The 25467-nt window shown below is 42.5% G+C and overlaps 1 long non-coding RNA gene across 1 annotated transcript in view; it reads left to right on the top strand.

Moving 5' to 3' along the window:
• The window catches only part of LOC147913108 (uncharacterized), a 458959-nt gene that overhangs the window by 165280 nt on the left and 268212 nt on the right, over nt 1–25467 (top strand). The window lies entirely within an intron of this gene.

Here is a 25467-nt window from a genome sequence, read left to right as displayed (position 1 = left end):
GTGACATGTATCACTTCTAGGATGAAACAGACAAAATCCAGGTGCCTTTTCCATCTCTCTTCTCCTGACACAACAGCATCTGGAGGCCATATTCCAGATGACTTAGCTTCAGGATGGAGGGGGACTGTCTGAACCCTCTCTGACTTTGCCTGGATATAAGGTGTCAAGCCACTGAGGCTTAGGGGTTTATTTGTTACCACAGCAGAGCTTAGTTTAACCCTGACTAATAGAAATCCCATTAGTATAAAAGGCAGGAGAAGCAAGAATATTTTAATGAGGTTTTGCCAAATGTATATCTACTTTATAGGCACATGACAACCACATATAAAAACTGTAACTAAAAGAGTAGTAAGATAGATTTTAACCACAGTGAGAAATATGACATCATATTATATGTTCATTCAAAGATACATCAGTTAGCTGTCACGTCTGTAGTTTCCTGGGTTCAATGGAGTTGGTTTTTGTTTTATTTTTTAACACATGATGATTCTGTTAAACAGAGCTCGAGTCATTGAAAGGTAGAATTATGTAATATACCAGTCCAGTCTTGATTTCAGAGTATCATGCGCACCTTGAAACTAATTTCCACATTGCTTAAACCAAAATAAAATGTTCACTAGTGTGAACAATAAGGGAATCACCTATGGTTTTTTCATATGCACTTAAAAAAAAAGTTTTACAATAGAAATTGAGCAAAACTTCTCAACTCTGTGTTATAAAAAATATGGAAACTTCCTGTCTTTGGAAAATATGTTTGTGGATGGACTGGAGTTCATGTGATGATTCTTGAACTGGATATCTCACTAGATGAAGTACTGATATTATTCCTCCATTCTGAGCTGCAGCAGAATTCTTGATAAAATTGTTAGCATGTCGACTGGTAGTATTTCCGTTAACTTTAAGGTGCAAAATGTAAAAGTTTTAAGATCCTTTTTCACAGATATTTGAATAACTGCAATGAAATTTTGTGGGAATTGGTTGTACAACAGAAATTTGTAACAATTACGTGAATGGTGGCTCTCATGTTTTTACCTTGATGTGATATTTTTCATATTTATATAGCATGAATAGAGAGGCTGTTATCACTTTGTGATTTTATTAAAGTGCAATTCAGACAAATTTTGACATGGTAGAACACAAGATTTCCGTGACTGCGCCCAGCTCTTAAAAGAATGCTAATAATGTTGCAACTAATATGAGCCTTGTTTTATTCAGTTGAAAAAAATATCTGAAAAGATTGTTTTAAGCATTCTGAATCAGAACTTTGGTCCTTTTTAATAAAATGTTTTCCCCCATAATACTATTCTTAAGGAAGTAAGGGGAAATAATATTAAAACCAGAAATTATTTGTGAATATTTCCCCTTAGAACTGAATTTAGAAAGAGGAAGATTTCTAAGATAATGCTGCTTAAAGTAAGAAAGTTGTAGAAGAAAATTGCTAACAGTGGTATTTGTTGCAATTTGGATCTAGTGCATCAGTTAACAAGGGCATATGATGTTAATTGTTGAATTATTCCAGAGCTTTGAAAGGCAAATCTCAGTGCTTCTATGAATTATGCTGGATTCAGTTGGAAAAAAGCCCTAAATGGGATGATCTAGAAAAGATATGGAATCATTTCTATGCTGCTCATCTCACTTTGTCACAAAATGATCTTTTTAATGAACTTTCAGTTCTTAAATCATATCTTAATGAGAACTTGCTAGCCAGATGGGATAGAAATAAAGATCAAATATAGTTGAACGTGCATATAGATTTTCATCGGGAATACATTAGAATCCCAAACATAAGGAAAGTACAGAACTTTCTTCTCTCCCTGCCGTTTTAAATGCTGTGATCAAGAGAGCATTTTCCCTAATTAACATATTTTAGGTATCAGAGAAGGTATTGATGGTATTCAAATGGAGAAATCTTTCTGGATAATCCAAATGAATTACTCAGAACCTTGAAAAATGTGGAGGACTAAAAAACTATTGAAAATAGTGATAATAATATAAAAGAGTTTGCTATGTACAGGATACAGTGCTAAACACTTAGAATGTATGATTTTATTTAGTCATCACAACAACTATATGAGATAGGAACTATTATTATCTCCATTTTACAGATAAGGAAACTGAGGTTAAATTGCCCAAGGCCATCAGCCAGCAGGTAGTTAAGCTGGCATTTGATTCTAGAACAGCGGCTCTTAATCACCATTCTGTCTTGGCCCCTAACAGCTGGGCACACAATTGGATGTCAACTTCAGTAGTGGATGGGGTGATGGAAATAAAAACAAAAATAATGTCTAGGCTGATGGACAACTTTTGCTGGGTTTTGTATGCCCTGTCATACAGCTTTATTCTCTGGGCATCCCGTGCTTCCCTAAATCACAGCCAGCTGCTTGGATTGGGGAAAACTTGATCAGTGAAGCTTTTACTGATAGAGTTAAAATACCCTCCCTACGCCCCCCCACCCCCCACCAATGTTTCTTTGCCCCGACAGGATCCTAGGAGACAGCCATTGAGAGTCACCTGCTGTATCCCTCCATGTCAATATCAACATCTACTGTTCTCCCCCTGGTGTCCCCAGTGTGGGCTGACTTTGCTGTTGCCTGCCTGCACTGAGATCCCTGCCGATGGAGATTTGTTATTCTTTCCATCCTTCTGGCCTTCCCTTACCCCCACTCCAACCAGTGCTGGCCCATGTTGGTCTTCTCATCACCACCATATTGGGCTGTCCCTCCCTCCTCTGCTACCCTCATGGCTGCTGTCCTCAACCTGCCATGGTATTGTTACAACTCCAAGCAGGAGCCCTAAAGGATGGCCCCATTCCTTTAACTTTCTTACAGTATTTGTAGTTCTTATATCAGTTCCCCAAAGAGTCGTCTTGTTCTCTCAAGTTCTTCTAGGCTTCTCTCTTGTGGAATTTGTATCAGTTATCTATTGCTGAGTAACAAATCAATCCTCCTAAACTAGAAGCTTAAAACAAAAATGATATATTTGCTCACTCATCTGTAGGTGGACAATGTGGGCTGGGCTCCACATAATGTCAGTTGAACTCACTTATATGTCTGGGTCAACTAGGAGAGCTTGACCTCTCTCTCCATTTGGTCTCTCATCCAGGAGGCTAGCCCAAGCTTTTTTCACATGGTGCTGGATTCCCAGAGCAGCAAGAGAAGACAAATTCCAACGCATGAGCCCTTTTTAAACTTCCACTGGCGTCACATTTGCTAAAGTGCCATTGGCCAGAGCAAGTCACATGGCCAAGCCCTGAGTTAATGTGGGAAAAGACTCCACAATCATGTGGATAAAGAGAGAAGTGATTCATTGGGCCATAACAGACCTTAATAAAAGTCCTCCTGGAATTGGTCCAGAAGACATGTAAGTAATTCTGCTCTACGATGCCATAGCCAAACTGTCTGCCTTCAACTAAACTCTAGTTTGATATTCAAGGCTCTTACCCATGTGGCTCTCTTCCAAAATTATCTTTTTATAAACCTCTTCAGGAACCCTCTACTCTAGCCATCATTCCTATTCACTGTCTCTTTCCATTTCCTCAAGGTCAAACCCTTGCTCTTCTAAATAGCAAGCTATTTCAGCCTGAGGAACACTATTCTTCTTCCAAACTCCAATGTCCAGTCCTATGTCCTATCATTTCATTTCTGCTGCTGCTATCATCTCATCAGCCTTATTTTTCCAAGTAGGTTTTATGCTCTAACACATATATACCCAAGATATAAATACTCAGTAACCTGAATTGAATTGGGCTTATAGTGAAAAGAATTTGCCTCAGTGATTGTGAATTCCCTGCAAGAGTTGAAGTGGTCTTGTTCTGGGTTATGGTTAAAGCCTGAGATCATGAAGTGGGCAGAGCAGAGCGCAGTATATTGAAAAATGTATTCTTTGCAACATTTGCAGACATAAACAAATTCCATTTCTGAAAAGAAAAAATAGGGAAGAGAGGCCCTAGATTCAGCAGAGAGGCAGATTCTGGCCTAGAATAAAAACTTCATGACAAAACTCATGAGGTCAATGAGCATCCTTGAGTTAATTTGGTATTTGGAATACTCGCTGGTCTATCTTTATGCTGGGGGCTCGCCAGAATTCTGGAATTCATAGGCGTTTCCTGGCAAGCAGGATTCCCCAATGCAGAAACAGAGTGTGGAGAAGTGTTATCAAATGACAGTTGAGGCCCTCAGTTAAGCTTTTGGATAATCAGATGGTATTCATTAAACACCTTTATGGCTCAACTACTATGTTCCAGACACCGTGTTAGGTATAGGGGGCACAATGGTGAACAAGAGAGAGTCAGTCCCTGCTCTCATGGACCTCACAGCCTTAGAAAAGTGAGCAGACCTTTAGAGAACTGTGTAATCAGTTCTAGCACTGGGCAGCACGCAGGCAGGGGCTTACACCAGATTTGGGTGGTCAGAGAAGGAGACAGGGGAGGGAGCAGAGAGCTGGGGAAGAGGACAGGAATGAGTCAGCCTGAGGGGTGTGTGTGTGTGTTTGTGTGTGTGCGTGCATGCACACATGCCCACGTGTATGCATTCAGGTGCTTGTGTGACAGAGTAGGGCAGTGCACAGGGACATCCCAGTGGGCAGAGGGAGTAGTTTGTGTGAAAGTAAGAGGGGAGAGAAAGCACGTTGTGTTCAAGGCTCTGAAACACGTTGAATGTGGTTGGGTTTCTGAGGAGGGAAGAGGGAGAAATGAAGGTGGAGAGCAACCAGAAGTCTGGGTGCCGTAGGCCTTGTCAGCCACATCGAGAGGTAGAACTAGAACAAAAGCCTAAACACGATCACAAAATGGAAGGGCATTTTCATCCCAAAGATTTTTTCCTTAAGAAAAAAATTTTGTAAATGCTAGAGAGTTTTTTTTTCTGTCTACTCTCAAGCTTCTCTCCAAAGAGACTTGAAACCTGGATGGTACCTAACAGTTGAGTATTCTTCATTGCAAACTAACCAGGAATGGGGTTGCGGGGGAGGCTACATAGAGAAACATGGGGCTTGTTGCTCCCCTGTCCACTGAATGGGGTTGAACTATCACAGAACAAAAAGGAGCCAGGATCTTTGGCCCTGTCTCTCTACTCAGCCCCATTCCCTAGATCACCCGGTGGTCTCATCTGCAGTGACACTGTGCAAGCAATTTGTCATTTCCTCTTACTCATTTTTAAACCCCTGTTTGACTTTGCTGTGACCTGATCTATTTTTGGCCTTTCTCATGTTTTTGTTAATTTTCCAAATGCAAGGCAACTAGCAATTAGTTCTTTCTTACCTTTTGGAGGACAAAATTGGTGGGATCCTTTTGTAGCCGTGTCTCAGAGGAGACTTCAAACGTTATAAAAATTTCATTTTTTTTTCCTTATGGGAAATGCTGTCTGGTTTTAAAGGCTGTATCTCTCCAGTTATCCAAGCAGAAGGTTCCTATTCCTTTCCATGTTTTAACATTGTACACTTTTATGAAATGTAAAATAAAAATAAAGTTCCAATGCAATGCATAAAATGTTCCTGTGCCACTGGAGGTATATAAATGAAAGACATTGTATTTCCAGAGAGGCCTTTTTCATCGAAGGCATTCCTCTGGCAGAACAAACAGATGCTAAAACAAGGGAAATTGGAAGTTGATTGCTTTAAAGGAGAGTGCTTTTGGAAGTATGTCCTCCACAGTGTAGCTTTGGGTACACAGTTTCAGCCATCCCTTCTGATGCCATGCCTCTCATCTGGGGCATTTTGGCCCCAAGCTGACCATTCTCCATTCACTCACCCATGTCACACAAAGGGTGAGCTCATCCCGGCGTCATCTGATATTACAGTGGCCCATCTGGTCACCAGGCACCCAGCTCCTGGGGACGTAGAATTAGGCTGTCTCAAGGGAACGCCCAGGGCAAAAATCTCCAAACCTTTTCTGCGTGAGTTTGGGGCTTAATGGATTATGATGGGAGGTTTTCAGACTGGTATCTGAATTGTTAAGACATTAAAGGCAGCCAAACTTGAGACTCTTTGGGAGTGAGATGGCAGACAAAACCCAGCTATGACCCAAGAGGTGATGTTCTCCAGACCATCAGAATAAGGGAAGGACACTCCTTGGAAAGAGCGTTTTCTCCAACACATTGCTTCCAAAGCCCCCTTATCACCCAGGGCTCTGGGCCACAGTATTTGCCCAGGACATCTGCACCTTTCTTACCTGCAGACCTTGGACTCCGGTGCAGAAAAGGAGATCCTCGCCCCGACCCATATTCTTCCCCCTTGCAAACTGGACATTCTTGCAATCAAGTCCTGGGCACCGTCTAGTGGGGGATTTCAGACTTGTTTTCTTATTACTAAATGGAGAAGTATTAACAACACAATGCAGAAATTAAAAAAAAAAATAAAGGCGGAGGGTGAGGGAGGGGGGAGAAAAGAAAAGACAGCCGCCTGCTCTTTTCTTCTTGGTATTATTATTTGTGACAAAGCCCTCGGTCCATTTTTCTTCATAATTTGCAGGACTCCTAATGGGAACAGCACCTCCCAATTACCATGGCTGCCAAAGGCTAATTTGGTTACCCTCCGGATCCACAATAGCGAAACTGTGTCGAGCGTTTGTCGATATTTGCATACTATACATACCAGGAATGTAAACCAGCTGCCTGGCCCCTCGCCCACTATCATGGCAATTATGGGTCATTAGCTCCCCCAACCGCCCTTCTCCCTTTTTCTTGTTCTCGTCTTCCAAGGTCTGGTAGGCAGTGGTAGGCAGCTGACGGATTTGCAGAGACAAGAAATGAGAGCGCGGAGCTGCGTGGCCTATTTGTTAAGAGTCGGAGGCTGACGGACTGCCACTTGAATTGCGCTAACACAGCCCTGCGCTTTTATTCCTGATTGCCTCCTTTTCTTCCACCCCCTCTGTCTCCGACCTGGCTCCCCCCTCTCTTTAGGGGGTCAGTGCCGGCCCCGCACGCGTCTACGTGTGCGCATTTGTCCTGGCAGCTCTGCCTGGACCTCTGGGCGAGGCGTGTGCCGGCACTTGGCACGGGGACGCGCTCCTCCGGGGCCGCGCTCCGAGGGATCAGGCCTCAGACAAGCAAGGCCAGCCCGGAGCACACAAGCTGATCCGCATTAGGAGGAGGGGATGCCTTACTTTTAAGTTTTCTTATTGAATCTTAGCCCCATGTTGGGGAGAAGGGAGGAGGCTAAGAATCAGAAAGAGGCTTAACCATGACGCGCCTTCTCCTTTGGAACAATGTGTTGTCTCTTGTGGTAGTTAATGGGAAGTTATGGTTTCGAATATAATTTTTCCCCCCTTCAAGCTGCTAATTTTATTGACAATATGGATAGATTGAAAGACCCAAAGCTTTTGTGTTGTTTTGTTAAAGCAAATAAGTGAGGCACAAATGTAAATTACATCTCCAGGTTCGCATTAGAGGTTTGCAAATAATACTGAGCTAATGGTTATTGCAAAGGAAAATAGCGCTGGGATCAATATTCTATACAGTGGAAGGCGATACCTCTCTCTCTTTTAATCACCTCATTGCAGAAATGGCATTGAAATTTGAAATCTCATTTTCTCCATTTGTACAAATTGAACATAAATCACTATGAGTGAGGGGAGGTGGCAGGCAGCTTCACTCTTTGCGGGATTGCATTACTAATTAGTGTTGGGTTAAAGCAGTGCACAGCCTGGGAGAGGCTTTGCTAGACCTCTGGCCAAAGGCAAGATGCTCTGGAAAGCCTGGACATGTTGGAGGAGGGGCCCTGCCCATCTAGTGGGGAGTGGGTGAGGTGGGGGTCAGCCCTGCAAAAGGATGGAGAAAAAGGGCAGAAGGCATTTCAGACCCTTACTGGCTTGTATCACTTTCTCTGCCGAGATGGCTGCTCCCTGCCAACCCCCTTAGATGTCAGGGGGTCAGAATGTATAGGACATCACCATTCCCAATAAAAAGCAAGTGAGATGTCAGCTACAAAGCTTTGCCTTTGTCTGTGTCTGTAGGAATAGGGACCAGGGTACACAAGGGTGGAAAAGCCCTGCTCAACGTGGGCCCCATGCTGTTACCTCCCCAAGCACCTCGTGCCTACCAACTCTGGTCACCACTTCCTTCCCACTCTTCCCTTCCCTCATTCCTGCACTTTATACACTTTTACTGAGTGGCTGTCACAGCTCTTAGATGGGTGACAGATATTATCTACTCTGATATTGTACCCACTTCAATTACATTTTCTCCATGTCACTTAAAACATCCTCAACTTATTGGCAATGGAGTTGTCATGGGAAAGGAACTCAAGACCTCTTTCTCCCTCCCTGGGCTGAAATATCTCATGGCTATGCATTTCTGGACTGGGCAGGTATTGGGGGGAGAATGCCTTATATTAAAGGTGACAAATGGTAGGTGAGAAAGTTGGTAGGGGGAGAGAAGAGGGAGTGAGGTGTCAACTTGGCTTGCAGAACTGCTGGATTTAGGACTCTGTTCTTAAATATTTGGCAAGACAGCGTAAAGAAGAGTTGTGTAGAGAGTCCTTGACTCGTCTTTGCAGCTGGCCACTTACCCTTTCGCTTGGAGTAAATAATGTTCTGCTGGGTGATTAATGGAGGATGTTTAGTTCATTAAACTTGATACCCCGAGGGCAGGATGGACTGGTAAAATATTTATATATTTATATGTGAGTCTGTTCCCATAAGGGCCAGTGTGTGCAGCTTAGCCCAAAATGGGACAAGCTAGTGTCCATCAGGGTGGCGCCTCAGCAATGGCCATTGACACCAGCATCCCCTGATGCAGCCACTGGGTCACCATTAGAATGAAGAAAGACACCCACTCATTTCCAGCCAGGAAGGCCATTAAGAAGACCACAGTGGGTCCTGCCATGGCCAAGCAGGTTGACGGGCAGTCTCAAAGACAGCCAGGGCACCTGCAGCATTCCAGGCACATTTCCACCCTCTTCTGCCTGCCCCTCCTCCACGCCTGGGGAGAAAGGTGGAGGGACTCTCATAGACTTATCAACACTCCAAGAATCTTCCATCCTTTCCCTCATGCCTAGCATTAGCGGGAGGAGTTAAAAATAGGGAAGGTTAGGGGGAAAAGTGCAAACAAGCTTCATTACCTGAGGTCCCTCTCATCCGTTTCAATAGATGAAAGCAAAGAAAATACAGCAAAACCATCCAAACAGTAAGCAGGTGGTGGCTGCTAATAGAGAAGAAATAAAAACCTTTTAGAAATCAGAGCCGACTACAAAAAACACTGACAAAGTGGAATGAAAGTTCTGAACAATCAGTTCAAAGAAAAAGGTGTTTGAAATAAACCCTTAAAAACATTTCAAATACCGAAGGAAAAAAAAAAATAGCTGCTTTAGATATTTGAAGCCAGGATGACTTAATCTGGAGAGAGGACTTTTTGGATTCTACTTGAAACAAAAAGAACTGATGGGTCCTGGGCGGTAGTGGGGCTTGGAGGAGTGCCCCGCACAGGTACTCGTGGGCTGCTTTCCCTTGATTGCCAATCACAGGTCCATCACCAGCTCCTGGGTCGACCTGGGGCTTTTAACCTCCCTGTGCCTCCGTTTGCCCAGCTATAAACTGGGGTTACTAATAGGCGTGTCCTCTCACCTCCAGGTCCCTAAGGAGGTGTAATAGGATAATGGACCTGATCCTATAGATGGAGGATGAGTAACTGCCATTTTCTGACCTCCGCCTTTAGAGGCAAAGCAGGTAATCTCCCAGAGGCCTTTGGGGGCCCCTCCCCTTTTTGGTGAGTTTCAATATTCATTCATTTCCCATGAGGAATGCCTACTATGTACCAGGTATGGTGGTACAGGATGACAAAATGAGGAAAGCATACCGTCCCCTCCCTCGGGTTGAAGGAGGCAGGCAAGGCAACAGGTGGTTATAAAAGTGTGAGGGAGCAAGCATCGGATGTCTTGGGAGGGCAGCCTGGAGAGGCTTCCTGGAGGAGGTGAAGACTAAGCTTGTTTCTAGCAGAAGGGCAGAAGTGGCTGGGTGTCAAGGCCGGGAAAGGCATCTCAGCCAAGGAAATAGCATGTATGAAGGATGAAAGAGATGAGTTTGGAGAATGTCAACAAGACTCTTATGGGAAAGGATTTGGGGATAAAGGTCAGAGTGGAGACAGGAGCCTGGAGTAGGAAGCAGAAACTACCAAAGGCATTTGGGTAAGTCAGGAATTGCTTTCAGCTGCAGGTCGGGAGGTCGGCAATTCATAATTATGGAGGCTCCCTAGTCATCAACAAACCCAGGATCATTCTATTTTTCTGAGCCTCTGTCCTTAGCAGGCAGCTTCCATTTTCAAGTTCTCCTCACTGGTAAGGAAGAAGGTAGTACAGACTAGCGTAGGCCCTGAGTGGACTCTAGCACAGCCTTTTCCAACATATGAAGGAGTGCAGATTTATCTCGGGTGTGGTCTGTGACCTTTAGCTCAATGATATTTGCATTCATCTTGCATCCATACTCTATCAGATATTTGCACCTCACCTTTCTGTTTTATGAAACGGCTAGTCCTAAGGGACGAGTGGGCACACAGAAAAACACTTAGCAAAGAAAAGGATCAGAAATTTAGAGATTTGCTGCAGTGAAAATAAAGCCCAAGAATCCTAAAACATGGGATGACATCGCATCCCCATTTGCCCAAGGGAGACCTGGTGTATGCCTATTGTCTTGGCATCCTGTCCAGTTTAGCATTTGTCCCAGATTTTACTTTTATTATTACTTTTTAACAAAGTGTCATTATTGTTGCATTAAAATAAGCCAAGAGGGGCCAGTGGACATCCATCTTGTTCTGCCGGCTCCTGCCAAGGTCTCATCCAGCTGTGTGTGAGATGCAAGTTCAGTGAACAGAGTTCTTGTTTTAACATGTGGTTAAGGCTGGAAGACGACCAAGGGATGACCCGTCTCCCTTTCCCGAGTTTGTTCCAGACATAAGGTAATCGACCCCCCTTTCTCAAGGGCAGCACGCGGACTGCTTGCTGATAATGCAAAGTGTGCTCAGCTGTGAGCACTGGTGTTCGGTGACTCCTCTGGGTCTCAGGTGGTGGTAAGAAGTGGCTGCTGCTGCCCCTACTGGCTACCTGTGCCGTGGCCAGCCCTGGGGCCCTCGGGGTGCAGCAGGCCAGTGATGCCTATTGGCAGGGTCTGTGCGAACTATGGAAAACTATAGGGTAGGTGTATAGGAAAATATTAGTTCCACACAGGAAATAGAGTCTGAGCAGCCCCACCATAGGACATAGAACTCTTGAAATATCAGTTTTGTCATTTATTATAATTTAAATCCACAACTTATTTATTATTTGGTAACATTTTTATTTCGAAATAAACCCTTCTGGCAGCAATAAGCTCAAAAACAAAAGAGCATGTTTAATGAAAAATTAATTACTGAGTTTGCATTTCTTATAAAAGCTGATGAACGTGTAACTTAAAACATTTATCAACATTTACCATCCACTCTGGCAAATGACCACGGGAGAAACAGAAGACAAAATTGGCTAACAAAACATCAGCATCTAATTTTAGAAATTGGTAGTTATTTTAAGAAGATTCTGTTGTAGATGATGAGTTCATACATGAATCCTCAGAAGGTGGGTTTACAGATTCCTCTGCAAAGCATGATTTTTCATTTATTTCAAATGACTGGGTTGTTTTCTAAATTTCACTTTTTTTTTTTTTCTTTTTTACTCCAAGTCTTCTCATGCAAGTGCAAAACATGAAGTGTTTGCAGTTAACATGTTGGCACTTTAAGCAGAAGGAAAACTGAAAATAGTTTAAGGCTATCACTTTCATTAGTGCTATTAGATGCTTCAGAAAGAAAATCAGTTAATTCTAATGATTGGTTCAAATATTCACTTCCAATCCGGGAAATAAAAATACAGTTTCTGAAAGTTCATTCTGAAGAAGGTGAAACATCTGATCTAATTGTTAATACTAGTGTAAAATTCATCTTTTAAATGATCTTTTTAGTTTAACATTGGAGATAAAATGTTTAGTTTTTTGTAGTGATATGTACACTCAAATTTTGGTAAAGCAGAGCTTCGTGGTAAAAGCAATATTATTACAAAATTAAGAAACTTCTGGGGCAGAAATAAGCTTGGGATTTGTTTTGGTGTTCATATAATGCATACTTTGCTCCCACTAAGCTGCAATGTTAGATCAATTAAAATAAAAGTTGTAGTGGTTTAAATTTATAAATATTTTTGTATATCCTGTTAGAGTAATTGAACCACAGAATTTTTTAGATAAAGCTGATGTTGAATATAAAAAAATATACACACGCACTTTTTCTTTGCTGCCCATTATCAGAAGGGTTTTTAAAGATTTTGCACCTTTGAAGAACTACTTTGTAAATCAACCTACATGTTTTGCAGTAGTATTGAACTTCTTTTGTAAACAAATTTGTAAATTTTGGTTGCATTTTATTCAACATCAGTTAGACAACTTTAATCAAAGTCTCCAAAGAAATGGAGTATTCAGAAAACTTCATTTTAAAGCTTTTAACCAATTGCAACTGTTGAAAACAATGCTTGCAAACAGGAAGACAATGAACAGAAGCAAAAAAAATGAACAAATTAAATGTTGAGAGCTCAAAAATTATAGGAGATTCATTTTCAAAATTATGATTGCTCTTTGGAATATCTTGATCTACTGGAAAACTCTTTTGATGGCATTTCCGTTTTTAATTGCGTAAAGTTACATTCGTGCCAGATAGAATGAAACTGAAAGGCTTATGATTTGGGATCATAGAGACAACTTATTTGAAGAGTTTTTCCCCCAAAAAATATCTATGAGAGATAAGTACTTGGGAGGTAAAAAGATGGTATCTGAGAAAATATTTGGGTTAAAATATTTACACATTTTAATATGAAAAATAGAGAATTGGAATATACTGTAGTAGAATTTATTCTACACTTACAAGGCATCTTAGTAACTTTGGAGAATGTATTTTTCTCAATTAAAAATAATATTATAATCTACAGAGATGATTCAATTGAGGGTGTCAACAGTTTCAAATTTATTAACAATAAATAAATTAACAATAAATAAATAGCAACTTTGGTACTTTTCGGTATGTAATACTTCAGACAGCTTAAAAAATGCAACTTTGAGGAAGATTATATGCAATTTTATGAAACAAAAAGATTAAAAAATAAATCTATGTTAAGAAAACCTTCTTTAGGAAAATACCAGACATAATAATATTAGAAATAAATATGACTAAAAAAAACCCATTAAAATATATGAATATATACCAAGCACCATTATTCCGCTAATGGTATTATTTAATATTCGGATAATAGATGGAACAAAATAAATTATTTTTATTTTGCTTTGATGAACACAGATGTATGTTATAGTTATTTCGTTTTTGTTATATTAATTTCATTTTTGAAAATAGATTTTAAATAAAACTATTTTATAATTCCACCAATGTAAATAAAATCAATGTATTGGTCAATAAGTTAATATTTCAAATTAAAAAATTTTGATCATTCCTAGAACTCCCTTTGACTCTCAAAAATGTCCTTGTTTGGTTGATAAATTATGTGGCTTCCCCCAAAATAGAAATAAAAACTGAAGAAATAGCAAGAAGAGATTGAAAATGGAGCAAAGAGTCAGAGTAGAGGAAGGAACAGGAAGGAAAATGGGGGAAGCTCAGGGAGAGGAGGGGAGGGAGACAGGAAAGGGGATGGGGAGCCCCGAGGGGGCTGGGACAGCACACTGCTCAAGAGGAAATCCCTCCTAGGGACACTGGCATATGCCAGGAGAACCTCAAGTGTCAGGCAGATTTTGCCAACTGCTGTTGGTTTCCCATACATCTCCTACCTTATTTTTGCCCTTCCCCCCCCATCCACAAGTCAGCCAAGGTAGGCTATTGTTATCTGATACAGTTCCTCCCAAGGATAACCTAGAGAGCTGTGTACATCAGGGTAGTATACTCTGGTGAGGGTGGGTAACAGGGAAGAAGCAGTAGTGAATCCCTAAAAATGGCCCCATGACTTCATAATATAGGGCCCCTCTGGTGGGAAGTACCCATCCCCCTTTCTGAAAGAAATAATTTATCAGCTAGAAAGACAGTGCTACCAATTGTTTATTCTTCTGTTCGTTGATGCATCTCGTACTCATTCACTCATTCATTCATTCATTAATTCAATCCACCAACGAGCATTTGTTGAGTACTCCTAAGTGCCGTGTACTTTGTTAGGCACTGGTGAGGCACAAAATGGGATAAGGCAAAACTCAAAGTTGTGCATAGTTCCTAGTGCCAGAGATGGCAAGGAGGCTGCCAGCTGGAGTGGAGGCTGTAGGAGGCATGTAGAGGACCCAGAAGGAGTATCTGCCATCAGGGGTGATGACGCCAGGTTCTCCAATTGAAATTATCTTCCTCTTCTCCTCCTCTCTCTCCCTGTCCCCTGGGAATGCTGTCTCACCGGATGGGGCTTTTATGTCAGAATGCAAGCCACTGCTCTTTGCTCTTGATATCTTTAATAGTAAAAGAAGACCAGTAATGCAGATCCCCAAGAATGATTCTCTTTGCTCCCTTGGTGTGGTTTCCAACTGTTGTTTCATTCCTGTCTGGTCTCAGACTGTGTCCTGGAAAAACTTTTAGGACCCGGTAGCTGTTTCCCATTCCAGGTTCCTCGTGTGTTTTTTCTGGCCAGAGAAACAAATCCAATTCAAGCAAATAATGCTGTCACTGGGATCTTGTGCAGGCATTGGAGCTGGGGAAGACTGGCCAATGGAGTGCTATGTTTAAAATATCTTGAGATCTTCAGAAACATTTGTTTTCATTCAGAAGTGTTCATTTGATGTTTCCCTGACCCACACAGTTTCCCTATGGGCTTAAGCTCCCATTTGTTTAAGAAACAGATGGGAAAACCAGTTCAATTGGTGTTTGTTTTAGCATTTAAGACAGCTTACCATAAGTTGGTAGAGTTTGGACATTGCAAATAGTGACACATTATATTTAGCAGGTGTGCAAGGGAACAGAATCATGTGACCAATTTAGAGAGGCGGAAGCAGGGACCTGCCCAATGCCACAGAATAAATCAGTGGTGGCACTGGAGGGGAGCACTGCGATTCAACTGTAGACTCATTTAACTTGAGTGGGATGATCCAAAGTAGGCCAGGAGAATCTCAAGTGTCAGGCAGATTTTGCCAACTACTGTTGGCTTCCTATGTATCTCCTGCTTTATTTTTGCCCTTCCCTCCCTATTCAAATGGAAGTGACCCCATCCACAAGTCTGCCAATGTAGGCTACTGTTAACTGATACACTTCTTCCCAAGGGTACCAAAGAGGGCCAAGGAGTGCCCCAACCCACAGGGATGGCCCCTGTCACAGTCAGGGTCCTGGCAGAGAAAAGACAGCACACTCAACATGTTAATTTAATGAAGAGAGTTTAATAATGGAACTGTTTATAGAGGTGAAAGGGTAAAGGGAGCTGACAGGGGATGATGAAGCATCTTGTAGGACTGAAGTGGCAAAAGGAGAAACAGGGAACTGGTCCTTGGTGAGATCTGTGGCTGTGGGAGAGCTGTGGCCATAGGTAGAGGGATATGGCCACTGCCAAAACCATGGTGAGGCAGGGAGGGAGCCGGAATAACCAATATCCTAACCTCTGACCTCCTTCTGGGCCTGCCCATTGGTCAAACCCAACTGGGAGCTGTAGGACAAGCAAATCCAGGTGACATAGTCTGTGGAGGTCAGTCTCCTAGGACACAGAGCAGGGTGGAGAAGGATGGAGGATGGTGGGTGGCTCTGGAGGGGCAAATAGAATAACCAGCACCCCCCTTACTTTTGGAACACCCTCCTGACTCAGGCAGTTATGATCTGTCCAGGCTCAACATGCTGTTTATCCCATTGGTGGCAGAAGTAGAAAATGTGCCCTTTCAATGTAGTGGAGCCTCTGGCAGCAAACTAGAAGCTTCATGGCTCCATCAGAATCCACAGTGTAGACAACAGCCTACCGACTAGTTAAGTATGACTTCACATTGTGCCTCCACAGGCAAGATAATCTAAGAGATTTTATTTTTGGAGTCTTTAGATTTGCCGTTTTTTAGAGATTTAAAAAATAGAATCCTGAACTTGGAGTCAGAAAACCTGGGCTCCTGGTCCAGTTGACAGCAGGTAATCCTTTTGGGGTGTTTTCTCATCTATGAAATGAGGAAATTGGGTTAAAAGCTGGTTTAAACCTCCTTTGGCTCTAACATTCAGTAGGTTTTTAAATCAAAACCAAAAGACTACGAGGAGGAATGATATGTTTGTACAGGTGAATGCCTGAACCATCCTCAGAATGAGCTTATGGAGAGGCAAGAGAAGGTTCTGAAATGCTCAGGCCACCAGGCCGGTTGGGGGTCACATTGTCAGAATCAGAAGGTAGGTGGGTGACTTGTCACCATGAAGCAGGCTAGCTCACTTGCTCAAATGCTTGATGCTCTCAGGTATCTCCACTTGCTTCAGGGTCTTTCCCAGGCTCACACTAGCCGCAAAGATTCAGCCAACTTCTTAACTCTGCCCTTCTCCTCCCAGGGGACTGAGACATTTGAGTCTCCCTTATGTGAGCTCCTCTCAAGTGATATTGCTCGTAAAATGCCTTTCCTATAGTTCCCTCTAACCTAGTCCCCAAGGGTATCAGAACCTATAAAGGATCCTCTGAGATCTCCTTTTACCACCATCACCTACGTCAGTTGGACCTACAGTAAAGGGTAAACCTGAGGACAAATGAGGTTTAGAAAGATAGAGTCATGAAGTGGAGGTCTCTCTTGCCCGTGTGGAACAAATGTAGGGTATGAATAGCCTACCTTGGCCCATCTCTTTACCTGGGAGTCAGACCTATGGTCAAAATCAGCCCTCAGAAAGATGCACCTGTGCCACACTCGCCACTGTAAGAACAGCTCCGAAATCAGTGCTGGTTGTACATCCTAAGAGCAAGCACGATTCCTACATGGCACAGTTAATTGTTGACTATGATAACATATCTTGTTATCAGTTTCTCTTTAATGAATTCCTTAATAGATGTCATTAGACATTAAGTGCTACATTGCTTCCTCTAAGAAGAAATATTTAAGGAAACTACACACACACGAGTTTCTACATCCTGAGTCAGACCTGAATACCATCCTTAGGAATCACCAGCCACTCTGTGGAACCGTGTTGTCCTTAGTGACATGCTCACGTTAGCTTCTTTGGCTTCCAAGATTATGTGTCTTTGAGGATGGATTGTGAAGCTACAAGTAGACATTAACCCAAAAAAGGGGGCAAAACACTTTGAATTCTAAGAAATTCACTGGATCCCATAGGAAACACATAGCCATGATGAGAAATAGATAAACAATCTCAGTTTGTCAACACCCTGTGTAGGGAATTAAACTCACAACTTCCATGTTAATGACACTCTCACATTTAAGTTCCCGTGTGCCACACAGAAAATGCATCTGTTGAAAGTGGAATTTCACTCCATAGAAATGTCTTATTAAGTGAATGTGTATGAGGGTGTACCTGTCAAAACAAGATTCTGGAAGCTCATTTAGAACTATAATTTGAGGTGGGGGAGAGAAGGGGGGTTGTACCATGTAGGACTATCACTGTTTTCTTAATGTCATTATTGCTATTAGTAACTGGTTACTCATTAGCACTAAGCATTAACTGTTAATAGGAGCTGTATTGGGCACCAACAGCTGCTCTCTGCTGTGTCCAACATGGGCCATTCTAGATCATCAGCTTAGTGGACGACATGCTAAATGTGAAGGCAGTTGTAGACCAAGCAGCAAGGGGCAAGAGGCAAGGAGCAGGCCTGGAGTCCTGTCGGGGATGGTCTCCTTACAGGGGCAGACCTCTTCTGGCCTCCAGACAGCTTTGCATGAGTAGATAATGCACCAAAGCCCCCAGGAAGATAACAAAAGTGCACATTATCTGTGGGAGAAATGCATGAGTCAAACTTGCTACTCAAAGTCAAGTGTGCCCCCATGATAGGAAGCATTGGCATCGCCTGGAAACCCATTAAAATACGGAGTCTCAGGCCCCATCCTGGATCTCATGAATGAGAATCTGCATTTTTACATAATCCCAAAGTGATGGATATGCACGTTAAAATTGCAGGACCACTGCTCTAGATTCCAGTGATTCTCCAACTTGCTGTACAATAGAATCCTGTTGGGAAGTGTGAAAAACCCAATGCCCAGGCTTTGCCCTAGGCCAATAAAATCAGAATCGTGGAGGCTGGGACTAGGCATTAGCATGTTTTCAAAAGCCCCAGGTGATTTTAATGGGCAATAAACTTTGAGAACTTCTGATCAAGAAGACTGCGACACTAGATTAACTGAAAATTCTTCTAGAACTTGGAGAACTCATGTTCTAATCTTTGGAATAGATCTGAGACTGCAGTCTGCATACAGGTGATCTACACCAACCTGAATGCCTCTCTTTGACAGTCCTCCCCCCGCCCCTCCATGCCCGTGTCCATCCTCCTTCTAGAGCCCCCAACCACTCAAGGACCCTTCGCCAGCCTTTTTTGGCCAATATTCTCCTGCTGCCAGCAGGAGTCCACTCCTGGCTTTTGTTGATTCTTTTCCTCTCCAGGTGAGACCACCTGTTTAAGAGTCCTCTGCTCTCAGGCAGACTCTGTGCTTTTCCAGTTTTCGGTTATCTGATGGAGTAGAGTGGCTGGGTGGTGGGAGAGACTGGGGACCCTTGCTCTACATCCTTAGGCACTTCAACAGCAGCCTCTAAAGAGGAGGACCTCACCAGTCTTCTGCATTTAGGGAAGCCTCCCATTCTTATCTCTAATATGATGATGCTCATACCTACCTTACACTTGGTTTATTAAATTCCAAAGCACTTATCACATAGATTCTTATTTCCTTCTGCTCCTCACTATGTGATCAAGCCAGAAAGGAGACCATTGTCATGAGGTCAATGGATAAGATCAGAGCTGACCCCATGGGAAGGAAGAGTAAGTCAAGAACTATGGATTTGTGATAGGAGCATTCTAGAGAGACATTCTCCACACCTTTGAAAACACTATTAGTTGCCCTTCCAAATCCTTTCTCCCTTCTTTCGTAGTAAGATAATTTCTCTGCTGGGCACATTGGCACTGAGAATAAGGACTACATTTCCCTGTCTCCCTTGCAGCTAAATGTGAACATGTGACTAAGCTTGCGTGTCAATTTCCAGGATGCTTCCTTAAGAGGCAGCTTGTGCATGCTGTTGTGCCTCTTCTTTGTTCATTCCACCATCCTGCTGCTTGGAATATAGGTGCAGCCATCTTGGACCGTGAAGAGGGGGACCATCACTTAGGGATGTTGGAGCAGTGAGCTGGAAAGGACCAGCGTTCTTGAGATGTTTGATGTGCAGAGTCTTGGGCAAATTCCATTTGGACTTTGTTTATGTGAGCATGAAATGAACTTTCATTTTGTTTAAGTCACAATTGTTTTGTCCTGTCTGACATTTGCAACTGACCCTAACCCCAACTAATGTACCACCTAAAGTTTCTTCTCCACTGGCCGAATTCCACTTCTGAGATTTATTTCTTTGAATGTTAAAGACTTGTATTCCTCATCAGGAGAGATCGGATAAAATACAGATTCCACAGGATGGGCTCATAGCTTAGGTCTTTATAAGCAACGTTCTTAGCAGGTTGTGCAGCCCTGGGAAAGGTGTGTGGACAGCACTGGGGGGCTGAAAGGCAAGAGGGGAGATTTGAAGAAAATTTTCTCTTTCACCATCCTGCTAACTGCTCTTTTGGGACAACTTGTCTTGGGCCCATAAGGACTTGAGTTGATTATGTTAGACATTGTTACCTCTTTTTTTTTTCCAATTTTTTTATTATGAAAATTCGCAAACACATAAAAAAGCCGAAAAAAACTTTTACAGTGAACTCTAGAGAGTCTGGATGATGCTGTAGGCAATGGAGAGCCAGAGAAGGAACAGATGAAGAGGACCCCGCTAGGGTTCCAGTCTCCAATGAAATCTCAGAGGCACCTGAAGGAGACAGGCAAGGGAGATAGGAGAAGTGAGGTGAGGGGGGCGGAGCAGTCCCTGCAGCTGAGCCCATCCTGCCCCAGCAGCCAGGGGAGTGATGTAGGGAAAGGGGCCCTCTGGTTCTTCCTTCCACCACAGGAAGGAAAACACCAGTGCTGGAGACGGCTCAGCTCTCAGCCCCTAAATATAGTTTTTAGCCCTTCTTCTTCTGAAAGAAAATTGTTTAATTCTGCTTCTTGAGCTGCCATTTGCTTCGGTGCAGCATAAGCTAGAGAGAGGGAAATTAACTATCAATTCAGAGAAGTGAATCAGAGAAACGTGGTGAGTGGTTCTGTGTGTTTCTTGCAAGCACTGGAACCCTCTCCGCATCGCACTTGCCTGTACTGGGAGACCAAGAGAGCTGACTCCTTGATCTAGGGACCATGCCGGCTGTCTTGGGCTTGTTCATGTCCAGCCCTTCCTGCCTCTAAGAAGGCAAGAACCCCCCTCCTGCCTAGACTCAGCAGCCCCCCATTACGTGCCTGCCGTTATGTCCCCACCTTCTAGGTAACCTGAATAAAACCAACAGAGCAGTGGCCTTCTATGGTTGAGGGACATACCAGGAACTCTGACTTTCCCATATGGACAAAGGAAAGATAAGGAGAGAGGGACCCAGCGGCAGGTCAGGGACTAAGTTAGTCCCCAAGCCCCTTGGCGTGACCGAGCCCCAGCACAGCTGTGACATTAGCAGCCGGCATTTGAGGCACAATAATAATTCTTCAGATCAAAGCAGCTCCGTCTTTAGACAATTATAGTAAAATTGAAGCTCTCCTCTAAAAGAAACACATGCTCTTGTTGTTTTCACCCCTCCCCCTCTTTATTTTATTCTTTATGAACAAATTGGTTTTCAGGGCTATAGAAAGAACCGATTGGAAGCTTAAATTCTCACTGTCTGCCCAGGGGTAGATTTGCAGGGGTGGACATGGAACATCTGAAAGCTGATTTTTTTTTTTTAAATTGATATCCAAGAATAAAAGAGAGAATGGTAGGAGAAGCTGATCAGGAATGAATAAAGTCTCCTTTTAAGCTGAAATAACCCCCTCCCCCCATCTTCCCTCCAGAAAAGCCGGACTGTAATTGCTTGCAATCACTCGGCACAAATTGTCTGCTCGTATTTGCTTTTTAATTTTGTATAATCTGGTCCATTTCGCTCTCCCTGCCTTTGAGCTTAACCTCTCTCTCTCTTTCTTTCTCTCTCTCTCTTCCTGTTATTCCTTCTGTCTTACTCTCTCTCTTTAATTCTTCAGGGCTGTTCAAAAAATTAGTAATAATTCCCGATGATATTTGATGGCTTTTACTGAGCAAAGGCACTCAGAGAAAAGAAAAAAAATACACACACACATGCTGAATGGAATGGATCTGGGCTGCATCTGCTTACGTGTTCATTTCTGCATCCAAAGTATTGGTTATATCCATGCATTAATACTCTTTCTTAAGGCATAGTAGACATTTTAATAAATAAATGGACTGACGCCATAGTGAGCAAAGAAAAAAGCCAGAACAAGAGAGGTGATTTCTCAGAGTTACAGTGCACCATTTTCTTTTGGTTTTAGGCAGGTTTACATCTGCTGGCCCCAACATGTCCCCACTTATTCTCTTTCTAATGGACACGCCTTCTGTTTAGCACGCTGCAACATCCTTCCTGCCACCTCCTCAACCAGTGCTCATCATGGTTCTTCTGCCTGGGCTTTGCCTATGTGGGGGCAAGTGAGTCCGGAAGGAGACACACCAGTGGGTATTGCTTACTTTCCAACTATATAGAAGGTGATAGGGAGGTGATGGGGCATTTAGATGGAGAAAAAGTCCAGGGGAAAAATCCTCAATGGGCAGAGAAAAGAAGAAAAAAGGAAAAGATGTGAGTGTGAAGAGAAAGCAAGCAAAATGAAAAACACAGTTTGTACTGGAAGCCATGGACACAACTCAGGCTCACATATGTGATTTCCATCATCACCATCTGCCCTGGCCTTCTGAAAGAGAAACGGGACGCCAAGAGAAAGAACTTCAGTCAAGCAGGATGGCTAAGAGTTTGATTTCTATCCTGCCTCTGATCCTTACTGTGTGTCTGTTTACAGCTTACCTTACTTCTCTATACTTCAGTTTCATGAGAAGAAATTAACCTACCTGATTTAAAGACTTCCTATAAGCCTACAGTAATCAATGTTGTGTAGTATTGCCACACAGATCAATGAAGAAGAATAGAGGACCCAGAAATAGACTGACACAAATATGTCCAAATGATTTTTGGCAAAGATATAAAAGCAATTCAATGGAGGAAAGGTAGCCTTTAAGCAAATGTTGCTGGTGCAATTGGAAATCCATAGGCAAACAAAACTGAACTTCAACTCAAATTCACACCGTATGCAAAAATTAACTCAAAGTGGATCACGGGGTTAAATGTAAATCATAAAACTATAAAATTTTTAGAAAAAAAATAGGAGACAGTCTTCAGGATCTAGGGCTAGGCAAAGATTTCTTACACTTGACACCAGAAGCCCAATCCATATAAGGAAAACTTGATAAATTGGTTCAATAAAATTAAAAAATTTTGCTCTGTGAAAGGTCTCTTTAGGAGAATGAAAAGGCAAGCTACAGACTAGGAGAAAATATTTGCAAACCTCATATCCAACCAAGGACTGTTTTTTAGATTATATAAAACACTCTTAAAACTCAACAGTAAAAAGTGAACAATCCAATTAGAAAATAGGCAAATGACATGAAGAGACATTTCACCAAAGATGATTTACAAATGGCAAATAAACACATGGAAAGATGTTCAACATTATTAGCTATTTGGGAAATACAAATTAACATCACAACAATGAGATATCATTAGACACCTAGTAGATTGGGTAAAAGGGATGAAATAAAAAATAGTGACAACAACAAATGCTGGCAAGGATGCAGAGAAATCACATCACTTATACATTGCTGGTGGGAATGTAAAATGATGCAACTGTTCTAGCAAAGAGTTTGGGAGTTTCTTAAAAACTATCCATGTAATTATAGAACCCAGCAATTGCACTCTTGGACATTTATACCAGAGAAATGAAAACTTATGTGACACAAAAACCTGTGCATGAATGTTTCTAACTTTATTTGTAATAGCAAGAAACTGGAAGCAACCCAGATGTCCTTCAGTGGGTGAATGGTTAACAAACTGTGCTACATCCATGCTATGGAATTCTACCCAGCAATACAAAGGAGCAAACTATAGATACACATGACAACTTGGACGAATCACCAGAGAATTATGCTGAGTGGAAAAAGCCAATCCCAAAATGTTACATACTGTATGATTTCATTTATATAACATCCTCGAATTGACAAAATTATAGAAAGAGTGAACAGATTAGTAGTTGCCAAGGATTAAGAAGGGAGTCGGGGTGGGAGGGAAGTGGGTGTGGCTATAAAAAGGCAATAGGAGAGATCATCCTGGTGATGGAAATGTTCTGTATCTTGACTACATCAGCGTCAGTGTCCTGGTTGTGATAGTGTACTGTAGTTTTGGAAGATGGTATCATTGAAGGAAACTAGGTAAAGGGCACATGCGATCTCTGTGTATTATTTCTTCAACTGCATGTGAATTCACAATTATCTCAAAAAAATTAATTAAAAAATCAGGAGCTCAATGCATCTAATGAAACCACAAACTTTTCCACATTTAAAATAAAATTAATTTTTTGTGTTTTCTCTGGTCTTGTTCGGGGGAAATAACTTAGTCTATCTCGAATCTGTGTCTATTCTTTCATCCTCCTCTGTCTTACTGATACCCATCAACAGGTAAATGTGTGGTAGAAAGGGTGGAAGTTCTACAAAAGCAGATGGAGACTTTGTTTGATTAGCTGCAGCAATTAGGCAAATGAGCTTCTTAGGCAAGTCAGTTGGAACACTATAGACTGGGATATTTGTTCTCCCTGTCATTGTAGGCAAGTTTCAGTTGCTACTAATATGAAGCCTTATTGATGTGTTTCAATCATGTTGGTTCCTTAATTATTTAAAGAAGGGAAAAGAGAGAGTTTACAGAGCAGATGATCAGAAATCACTTTAAGTGTTTTTACCAAGAAGGAAAATATCATACGAAAGCATAAGAAAATGAGATAAAGATTGAGGGTCAGGAGCAGGGAGAGGTGACCTGGAGTAGGGAGAGAGGGGAGGTGATGAGCAGAAGGACAAAAACCCAGAGTCAGAGAAGAAGCTCAAAGCTCAGGTATAAGAATTCTATTTGAGTGTGTTAGGCAGCAGGTAACCACTATGGGGCTGGAAATATGTATCTAAAGGAAGAGAGAAAAAGAAAGGGAGAAAAATAAGAAAGAGCAGGATGTTGGAAAGAGTGAGGGAGAGAGATTTCTTTAAGGATAGTTTTTTCTTTTTTCTTTTTTTTTTTTTTTGGTGAGGAAGATTGGCCCTGAGCTAACATCTGTGTCCATCTTTCTGTTTTGTACGTGGGACACCACCACAGCATGGCTTGATGAGTGGTGCATAGGTCCACGCCTTGGGATCTGAACCCGTGAACCCTGGGCCACCGAAGTGGAGCGTGCGAACTTAACCACTACGCCACTGGGCTGGCCCCAAGGACAGATTTCTTTAGTTGGCTAAAGAGGGGACAGAAAAATGAAAAACAACAGCCATTCCCAGAAGAGGTAACAGGGGTTGTGATGACACAAGCCACAGTTGTTCAGGCAACTTTCTGTGAAGCCAGCCCATAGAAAGTGACAGAAGAACCTTTTAAACCACTGAGTGTAAGCGCCCCCTTCTTTAGCTAGTGTCACGGTCTTCCCAGGAGGAGCTGGGATGGAAGGAAACTGCAACCAGACTAACACGTCTCTCCTGAGCTAGGCTGTGTGCTAAGAACTTGCTGTGCATTATCTCATGTAGGCAACACCATAAAGCAGGCACTACTCTTTCATTTTATAGGTGACTGAATGAGGAGCAGAGAGGTTAAGTAGCTTGTCCAAGGTCATTCTGCTAATAAGTAGCAGATCCCCCATGGGAGGAAACTTTGCAGCTCCCACAATGCACTCAAAGCCAGGTTCTTCACGGCTGCTACTGGTGGGAGAAACATTCCATGAAAGAAAAGGCCAGACCTCGTTGTCTGCATATAAGGTGACCAGGATTTCCACTCCCCCTGGGGTCTCTCATCATTACCTCTTGACCCACCAGGCTGGTTTCAAGGGAGATGCTACCACATGGGAGAAAACTGTCGGTATCCTCAATAAAAATTCTCCAAAATTGGAAAAGGACTTTATGGGTTGTAGGGGGAAGGTGCAGGAAAGGGAGAGATGTAGGTCTTCTAGTCTACTCAGAAATGCAAGGTTCAGCCACCCTCCACGGGTGGTGGTCCTCCTCCATTTCTAACCTAAAGCAATCAGTGGTTTCCCTTCCTCCTGAATGTTATCTGTAGTCTGTCTGACCCTAGAGCCCAGAATCCTTCCATTACACTGTGTTGAAGGGAACTTACGGAGCTCTGACTGACCGTTTGCGTGACAGGTAATTACAAAATTTA

This window comes from Ceratotherium simum, chromosome 30 (genome assembly GCF_057802395.1).
Source record: "Ceratotherium simum simum isolate JZ-2026a chromosome 30, ASM5780239v1, whole genome shotgun sequence".
Lineage (NCBI taxonomy): Eukaryota > Metazoa > Chordata > Mammalia > Perissodactyla > Rhinocerotidae > Ceratotherium > Ceratotherium simum.
The sequence above is the reverse complement of the archived record's forward strand: the minus strand, read 5'-3'. Positions and strand labels throughout refer to the sequence as shown.